Source organism: Penaeus monodon, chromosome 44 (genome assembly GCF_015228065.2).
Source record: "Penaeus monodon isolate SGIC_2016 chromosome 44, NSTDA_Pmon_1, whole genome shotgun sequence".
NCBI lineage: Eukaryota > Metazoa > Arthropoda > Malacostraca > Decapoda > Penaeidae > Penaeus > Penaeus monodon.
In genome coordinates this window covers 1,300,556-1,310,555 of record NC_051429.1, presented here as the reverse complement: position 1 = coordinate 1,310,555, position 10,000 = coordinate 1,300,556, and positions in this window count along the sequence as shown.

The following is a 10,000-nucleotide window of genomic DNA, read 5'->3' as shown; positions in this document are numbered from 1 at the left end:
GTGTTATATAAAATATAATTATATATAATATCTATATATAAAATTATTTTAATATAAATATATGATATATATATACATGCTGATCACACACACCAAAATTTAAAATTATAATTAATATATAATATATATATATATATATACATATATAATATATAATATATATATTTTATATATATATATTATATATATAATATATATTTGTGGGTGTGTTGGGTTGTGCGTGTGAAATTGTGGGGGTGTGTGTGGTGTGTGTGTGTATGCTATATTATATACATAAATATATATATATATTATAATTTTATAAAATATAATATATAATATATATAATATATATGCAATAAACACCACACACACACACATACAAAATTTTTTATAATAATATTTTAATATATATAATATATTATATATTATTATATATGTATAAAAATTACCTACATATATTACATCTGTATATATACAATTTTTAAAAAAGATTATATATATTTTAAATTTTATGTATAATGTATTATCTATCCATCTATAAATATATGTATATATTTACATATAAATCTATATGTTTATATAAAAATGTAATAACACGTTTTTTAAAGGACTTTTGGCGATCATGGTTCCTAATTTTCTTGGCAATTTAGAGGGGTGCTTTGCCTTGCCTTCCCCCGGTTTTTCTTTTTACCGGGTTTTCGGGGACCGCACTGATTTGGGGTTTGGCGGCCCACCAGGGGCCCTGGCGGAACCAAGGTGAATTTCCTTACCCAAGGGAAAACAGCCCCGGGCCTGATTCAAAACCCTCGAATAGATTGGCGTCGTGACGTCTTGAGTCCGACCTCTAACCCCTGGGCCCCGAGGCCTATTTTATTTTAATATTATATATATATATATATATATATTATATTAAAATTATACAAATATTTTGGTATATATAAAAATATTAATATTATATATTATAAAATAAAATAATAATATATATTTTAACGCTCAACCACCGGCCACCGGGGCCATTATATTAAAATATATAAATTATAATATATATATATATATATATATATTTAATATAATATATATTATTATAAAAAAATATTATAAATAATAAACACCAACGCAGCACACAAAAACACCCACCCTACACACACACCACAAACACACAACACACACACACACACACACACCCCAAAACCCACACACACCACATATATATAATAATATAATTAATATAAAATACAATATATAAAAAATATATGTATTAAAAATAATATATGGTTATAATTGTATAACATAACAAAATTAATTAGTATTATATTTATAAATATTTATATTAATAATAAATTTATATATATATATATATGTATATATATATTTTTATTTTATATTTATATATAATATTTATATGTGTTGGGAAGGTGTATAATATATATTATTATAATATTATATATATATATATAATATATATTATATATTATATAAAAAATTTAATACAAAACACACACAAAAACCCACACACAGCAAAACACACACACATTTTAAATTATATATTATATAATTAATATATTAATATATATATATATTATGTTATATCTATGGGGCCGGGGTGGCCGAATGGTTAGAGCATGGTCAAGACTGTCACATGGCAATCTGAGTTCGAGGTTGAGTCCCCGGCCGCGCGTTTTTTCCCCTTGGAAAGAACTTCCCCTTTGTTTTGCCTGCCTACGCTGGGTGGCCAAGCCCTAAAGTCAGTGCCGGAAAAATAGAATGGTGACTCTAAAAAAAAAACCCGGGGGGAAGGGAATGGCAAATCCCGCTTAAAATTGCAAAGAAAAAATCATGGAAGCCCATGATCGTCAGGCCCGCGGGGCCGAAGGTAGAGCCTGGGCTTAACCCTGTCACGAGGGAATCGAATTCGAGGGTTCGATCCCGACCGCCGCGTTTTTTCCCTTGGGCAAGGAATTACCTTGTTTGCCTCCCTGCCCTGGGTGGCCAGCACCCAAATCAAATGTGGCCCCAAGCCCATAAATAGGAGTTTGTTTACCAAAAAAAGGTTCACTCATTCTCCGTGGAAAGGAACGGGGGCCCCTCCCGTACTCACCCCAAAGACCCTACAACATGAAAACTACAATTAAGTATCATGCTTAACCACGGCGGGTCGACATGAGCCCACCGTTAAAAGAAGAAAAATATATATATATATTATATAATTATATATATATTATATATATATATACAACACAAAAAGTGTTTTTTTTTTTTTCGTCCGTGTTTGTGTTGTGTTATTATGATAAAATATGTTTAAAAAAAAATTTTAAATATGTATATATAATATATATATATTATAAATATTATATTAAAATATATATATATTAATTTATACAGTATTTAACATACATATTAAAGTACACACACACAAAAGACACACACACACATTATATATATGTATTATATAATACACATATATACAATATCGTATATATTATATACTATTATATATTATATTAATATATTTATATATATATATATATATCCCCAAAATTTTTTCCCTCTTTTATATATATACCCCATACATCTGGCTGAATTTGAATTGCTAAATTAATTTCCACCGAGTGCCCCGGGGGGTGACGTAAAAATTCCGCTTTCCAAATTGGTGGATAGAAAGTCTATGGAGCTAGTAAAATCTAGTTGCTCATCCTTTTAGTGGTCGGTGGCAGGTGTGTTTAGCCTGGCCTCCCGGTTTTTATCCCCAGTGACTAGGGTTTGAGCCTGGTCAGGGAGGGTTGTTATTTTTTTTATATATATAAAAAATTATAAATATATTATATATATATAATAATTATAATTATATATGTGTTTGTGTGGGTGGTATAGATAATAGATAGATATATTATATATACACAATATATGATAAATTTAAAATATATATAATTTTATATATATATATTAATTATTATATATATATATGGATAGATATATAGTAAATTCATATATACAAATATATATTATATTTATATATATATATATAATTAAATATTAAAATTAATATTTATACACATAATATTTTAAATGAATAATTCTAATATAAATGATAAAATTGATGAAAAGATGTAAATTTCAATAATGTGAAAATTGGAGAAATGATGATAAAGAAAAAAGATGATAACAATATAAAATTATAACGAGATGATAATGAAATAATAAAAAAAAAAAAACGCTTCATTTATAAAAAAAAGGGAAAAAAAAAAAATTTTTATTTTTTTTATTATCATTATTATTATAAAAATTATTATTTTTTTTTCTAAATTTTTATTACATTATTTTTATATTCTTATTATTATTATTATTATTTCATTATCACTATTTTTTCTAAATTATTTTTCTTACATTTATTTTTTTATTATTATTATAATTCTTATTTTTTTCTTATTCTTATTTTTGTTGTTGTTATTTTATTTCATTACCATATCATTTTGAAGTTATAAAAAGTATTAAAGTGTAAAAACTAAAGAAAAATTTAAAAAAAGATAAAATATTATGAGTTATTATACTATTGTTCTTATTTTGTTTGTTATTATTTTTTATTATATTTTTTATTAATAGCAAAAATTTAAAAAAAAATTTTAACTGTAAAAAATTACAATAAAAATGATAATGAGTTTGAGAAAAATTTTCATAGTTTTGATAAAAGGATAATAAAAGGGTGATAAGATGATAAAATGATGTAAAAATATAATCGTTCCCTTTATAAGAAAAAAGGAATAAAAAAAAAATCCCCCAAAAATCAAAAAACGGGAAACACGAAAAAATCCATTGATATTTAACTCCAAAAACCCCTTTTCGATTTCAGTATAATTTTGGCAGTTATTATTATTATTTTTTATTATATTTTATTTTTATTATTTTATTATTATTTTTATCAATTATTTTTATTATTTTTATTTTTTATTTATTTGTATTTTTTATTTATTATTATTTTATTTACTTATTATTGTTATTAATTTATCATTATATTATATTTTTATTATTTCAAATAAAAAATAAAATAATAATAATAATAAAATAATAATAAATTTTTTATTTTTATTTTTTATTATTATTATTATATTATTATTTTTATTATTTTTATTTTATTATTTTTTTATTTTTATGACCCTTACACTATTTTCCCTTTTTTATCCTCTTATTATTTTTATTATTTAAAATTTTATGTTATAAAAACGTTTTTATTGTAATTCTTTTTAATAATACTATTTTTTAGTTATTATTATATACATAAAATTATTTAAAAAGTGAAAAAAACAGAAAAATGAAAAATAGCCTTATGAGATTAAACTCGGAAAGGCCGCAATTTTTGTTTTAATGTGATTTTTGGGAATTATTATTATTATTTTTTTATTATTATTATATTATTATTTTTTTTTATTAAATCATTTTGTTATTATTTTTAGCATTATTTTTTATTATTTTTATTTGTTCTTTTATTATTATTTATTTTATTATTTTTATTTTTATTATTATTATTACCTTTTTTTTTACCTTTTTTTTTTTAGTATTTTTTACAAAGATGTTCTAACTATCATAAAAAAAAATAATGAAAATATATTATTATTAATTATTTAATATTTTTATTTTTATACATAACATGATAATACTACTAAAAAATAACTATCAAAATAAAAGGTGGGAAAATAGTTTTAATTATGACAATAAAATTTTATAAAGGAAAAAAAGAAAATTTTGATAACATTTGATATTATTATTTTACTATTATTATTTCATTATTATTATTGTTATTATTATTTTATTAATTATTATATTATTACAATAATAATAAAAAAATAATAATAATATAATGATAATAATAATAATAATTTTTTTATTATAATAATAATTAATTATGATATTTTTTAAATTTTATTTTTATTTTTATTATTATTATTATTATTATTTTTATTATTATTCATTATTTTATTATCATTATTTTTTATTTTCAAAAATAGAGATGATTATTTTATTTTATTTATTTATTTTACAATAATAATAATATATAATATAAAATAATAAAAATAATAATAATAATAATTATCTATTTTATTTTTTTTATTTTATTATCATTAATTTCTATTTTTATTATTAAATTTTTGTTTTTAATGACTATTATTATTTTTGTAGTTTCATTATTATTTTTATAATAGAGATGATGATGAGAGATGATGATTATTTTTATTATTAAATTTTATTATTATTTCTTTAATTATTGTTTAGCTAAAAATAAATATTATAACTTAAAATAACAAATAAAATATTTAAAATATACTGATAAAAATTTTAATCGGTATAATATTGTTAAATATTATTTTTGGTATTATATATTATTTTTTTTCTGGGGTATAATTTCAAAAAATTATTATAACAGTAATGATTAAAGGATAAAAAAATTAATTAAAAAAAATGTATAAATAATTTTTAAAAACATTATCATTGTTATTCTATTATTATTTTTTGTTATTTGTATAGTTACAAAAATTATATTTTAACTGCAAAATATCAAAAAAAATGATATTAATGCAATAATTTTTATAATTTAAAATGATAATGTGGATAATGATTTAAAAGATGATAAAAGATAATAATGTAATGACAAAAATGATAAAAATGGGAAAAAGGGTTTTTATACTTTGATGATTTTGTATTATTTCTATTACTTTTATTTTTAAATTTATTTTTATTTTTTATTATTATTTTTATTTATTCAAATTTCTCTTATCTTTATTATTATCATTGTTTTGCTGTTATTTTATTTTTATTTTTAATCATATTATTATTATTTTATTAAATTTTTTATTTTTTATTATTATTATTATTTTTTTATATTTTTTTATTATTTTTATTAAATTTAATTATTTGTTTTTTGCAAAAAAAGCATTAAAACTGAAAACTAACAAAAATAATAAAAAGTATAATAATACTAATATAATCGGATAAAATTATTATTATTTATTATTTTTATTACTATCATTATATTACTTTTACTGGTATATAATTGCAAAAAAATTATTATTACAGTAAAAAATTTCATTTTTAAAAGATATTAAGTAAAATTATATAAAAATTATTATAAATCGTTATTATTGTTATTTTTCTTGTTATTACATTTTTAGTTTAGTTGCAAAATTTTATTTTAATTTAAATTTAAAGAAAAATAGCCTAGAGAGTAAACGCTTTCTCGATTCATCGACGATTTTTGGCAATTGATGGGAATAAGATAAAATTACCCAAAAATTTTATTAAAAGACAATAATGATGATAAAAGTGAGAATAAAGAGAATTTGGATAAAATTTTTTTTTTTAAATTTAAAATTTAAATATTAAAATTTTTATTTTTATTTTATTTTATTTTTTTTATTATTTAATTATTATTATTTTATTTCTTTTCATTATTATTTTTATTATTATTATTTATTATTTTTATTATTTTATATTATTATTTTTTATTGTTGATTTTTCATTTTTATTTTTTTTTTCTATTATTGTCTTATTATTATTTCTTTATTTTTACTATTATTGTTAATTTTATTATTATTATTATTATTATTATTTTTATTATTATTTTTTATTATTTTTTTATTATTTTTTATTTTATTTTTCATATTATATTTTAAAATTTTTATTTCTTATATCATTAAATAATTATTTTTTTATAAATATAATAAAAAATATAATAAAAAATAATAATTATTATTATTATTACTTTAATTTTTATTTTGCCGAAAAAAAGTATTAAAACTGTAATAATAACATGTAATATAATATTAAATAAAATAACGATAATAAGATGATAATAATGTAATGACAGGAAATTTTGTCCTTTTCTTCTTTTTCCCCTTTTTATATATGGACAGAATTCCCATTATTATGATTACATTTTTATTTCATTATCATCATTACCATCAGATATCTTATTTTTAAAAAAATTTTCATCATATTGAAATTAGAATCATTACATTGCAATTATCTTAATTATAATTTATTTTTGAAACATCTATTGAAAACAAAAATAATAGTAATAACAAAAATAATAAAAAATAATAAGATTTTTTAAAAAATATCTATAATTATTTTAATTATTTAATTTTTACCCTTTAAAAAATGTTTTTTGGAATTATAACGAAAGTGAATTTAATAATAAGATTAAAAAAACAAATATTAAAAACAATATTATAAAGTTTTTATCATTATTAACTTTTTATTATTATCATTTTTACTTATTTTATTACATTATTATTACTATTTTATACTTTTTTATTTTTATTGTTTTTTTTCAGTTATAATATATTTTTTGGGAATTACTAATAAAATTAAAGTAATAAAAACAAAAATAATAATAATATAATAATAATAAAAATAATAAAAAATAAAAATAATGATATAATAATAATAAAAATAAAGATAATAATAAAAAGAAAAAAATAACAATAATTATATATAAAAATTATAAATAAAAAATAACAACAACACAGCAAAAATAAAAATAATAAAAATAGAAAAAAAGATATAAAATTAATAATAATAATTAATAAATTAAAAATAAAATAATATAATATAAAGAAAAAAAAAATAATAATAAAATAAAAAAAAGTAATAATAAAATAATAATAAAGATAAAAATGAAAAATAAAATAAAATGATTAAAAAATAAAAATAAAGAATTTAAATAAAAAATAATAAAAAATAAAAAATAAAAAATAATATAAAATTTAAAAAAAAATAATAACAATAAAGTAAAATTAATTATTAATAATCTAAATGTTTTCAAAATTCTCTCTATTCCCTTTTATCACATTATTGTCAAGATTAATACATTTGTGTTTTTTATTATCATTATTTCCTTAAAATTGCCAAAAACATTAAATGAAGAAAAAAAAAGTCATTATGGAGTAAAGTCTTATTTCTCTAGTTTTCCATCTTTTCTACTTTTTTTCTTATTTTTTTTTTATATAGGGGCAAATTCCTTTATTACATCATTATTTCGATTTTCATGATTGTTTCGTTAAATCATTATAACATATCTAATTATCATCATCATTTTCATCATTTTTTACAAATATTTTCATCATTTTCAAATTTCATCATTTTGCAATTTGGCAATTTAAATAAATTTTTGTAAAATTTTTAAAACAAAAATAATTATAAAAATTATAATAAAAATAATAAAATTAATAATAAAAATTTTAATAATTATTTAAATAATATTATCGTTATTTTCAAGAATTATTTTTCCAATTATGGGACCCGAAAAATAATAATTATAAAAGTAAAAAAAATAATTTTTAAAAACATATTTAAACGATTACTATTATTATTATTAGTACTTTTCATTATTATTATTTTTCATTATTTTTGTTTTATTTCAGTTTGTTTTTCGGGAAAAATATTATAATTTTAAAGTATTAATAAAAAGATGATGATGATGATAATAATAATAATAATAATAAACATAGCATAATAAAAAGATAAAAAAATAATGATAATAATAAAAAATAATAATAAAAATATTTAAAAATAAATAAAAATAAATAATGATAGTGATAATAATAATATTATAAAATAAAAATAATTATAATTAGTCAAAAAAAAAAAATGATAATAAAAAATAATAATAAATGATAATAATAAAAATTAGAATTAAAAATAAATATTAATTTATCAAAAAGTTAAGAAATCATCTTTTTTTCTCACTTTTTTCTAATTTTGTCATGATTAATATGTCTGGTAATTATATCTTATTAACCTAATAATTGCAAAAATCATCAATGAATCTGAAACGTCATTTTGGGGATATTCTCGAAGACCCAATTTTGATAGTTTGGGGCCCTTTTTTTTGACTTTTGGGATTTTTTTCTTTTACTTTTTTATTAATATTGAGACAAATTCGTTTTTGTTCAATCAGATTACATACTTATTATGTTATTATCATCATTTCGTCTATCATAATCCTTTTCATTTTGCTTATTATCCATTTATTAATTATTATCATTACATTGCAATTATTACATTTTTTTGCAAAATTTTTCATTATTTTTTCAATTTTGCAAATTTTAAAAATAAAATTTTTCAACTTATAAATTTCAACAACAATAAAAATAGTAAAACAATAAAATAATAAAAATTAATATAATAATAATAATAATAAAATAATAATAATAAAAAATAATAAAAATATAAAAATAGTAATGAAAAAAAATAATAATGATAAAAAAAAAATATATATTGATAAAAATGATAATAATGTGATAAAAAAAATATTATATTAATAAAATGATAATAATGATGAAAAAAAAATATAATTAATAATTTGAAAAATACTAAAAACTAATACTAATAATAAAAATAAAAAAAAAAAATGATAAAATAATAACAATAAGATAAAAATATAAAATGAAATAATTAAAATGAAATAATAATAATAATAAATAAAAATAAAAATAATAAAAATGATAATAATAATAATAATAATAATAATATAATAAATAATAAAAATTATTAAAAATCACGAAAAGTTATCAAAGCTCAAATTTTCACTTTTATCACTTATTGTTTATGATCAAACATTTTGGTAATTATTATCATTATTACCCGAATACATACCAAAAACATCAAACAATTCGAAAAAACAATATTTTCCAGTATACTCTCAAAAGGCTATATTTTTCTCAATTTTTCAGCTTTTTTGACTTTTGCGATTTTTTTTACCTTTTCCTATTTCCATCGGATTTCATCATTATTTTCATTAAATCATCATTATCCCATCATTTTCATCCTTTTATCAATTATTAAAACATTTGCAATTATTATCTTATTATGCAATATTGCAATTATAATATATATTTTTGCAACTATACTAAAAACAATAACAAAATAATAACAACAATAATAATAAGAACAATATTTTTTTTTTTTTAAAAATTTTTATATTATTAATTAAAATGTTATCATGTAGTATTAAAGGTTAAAAATT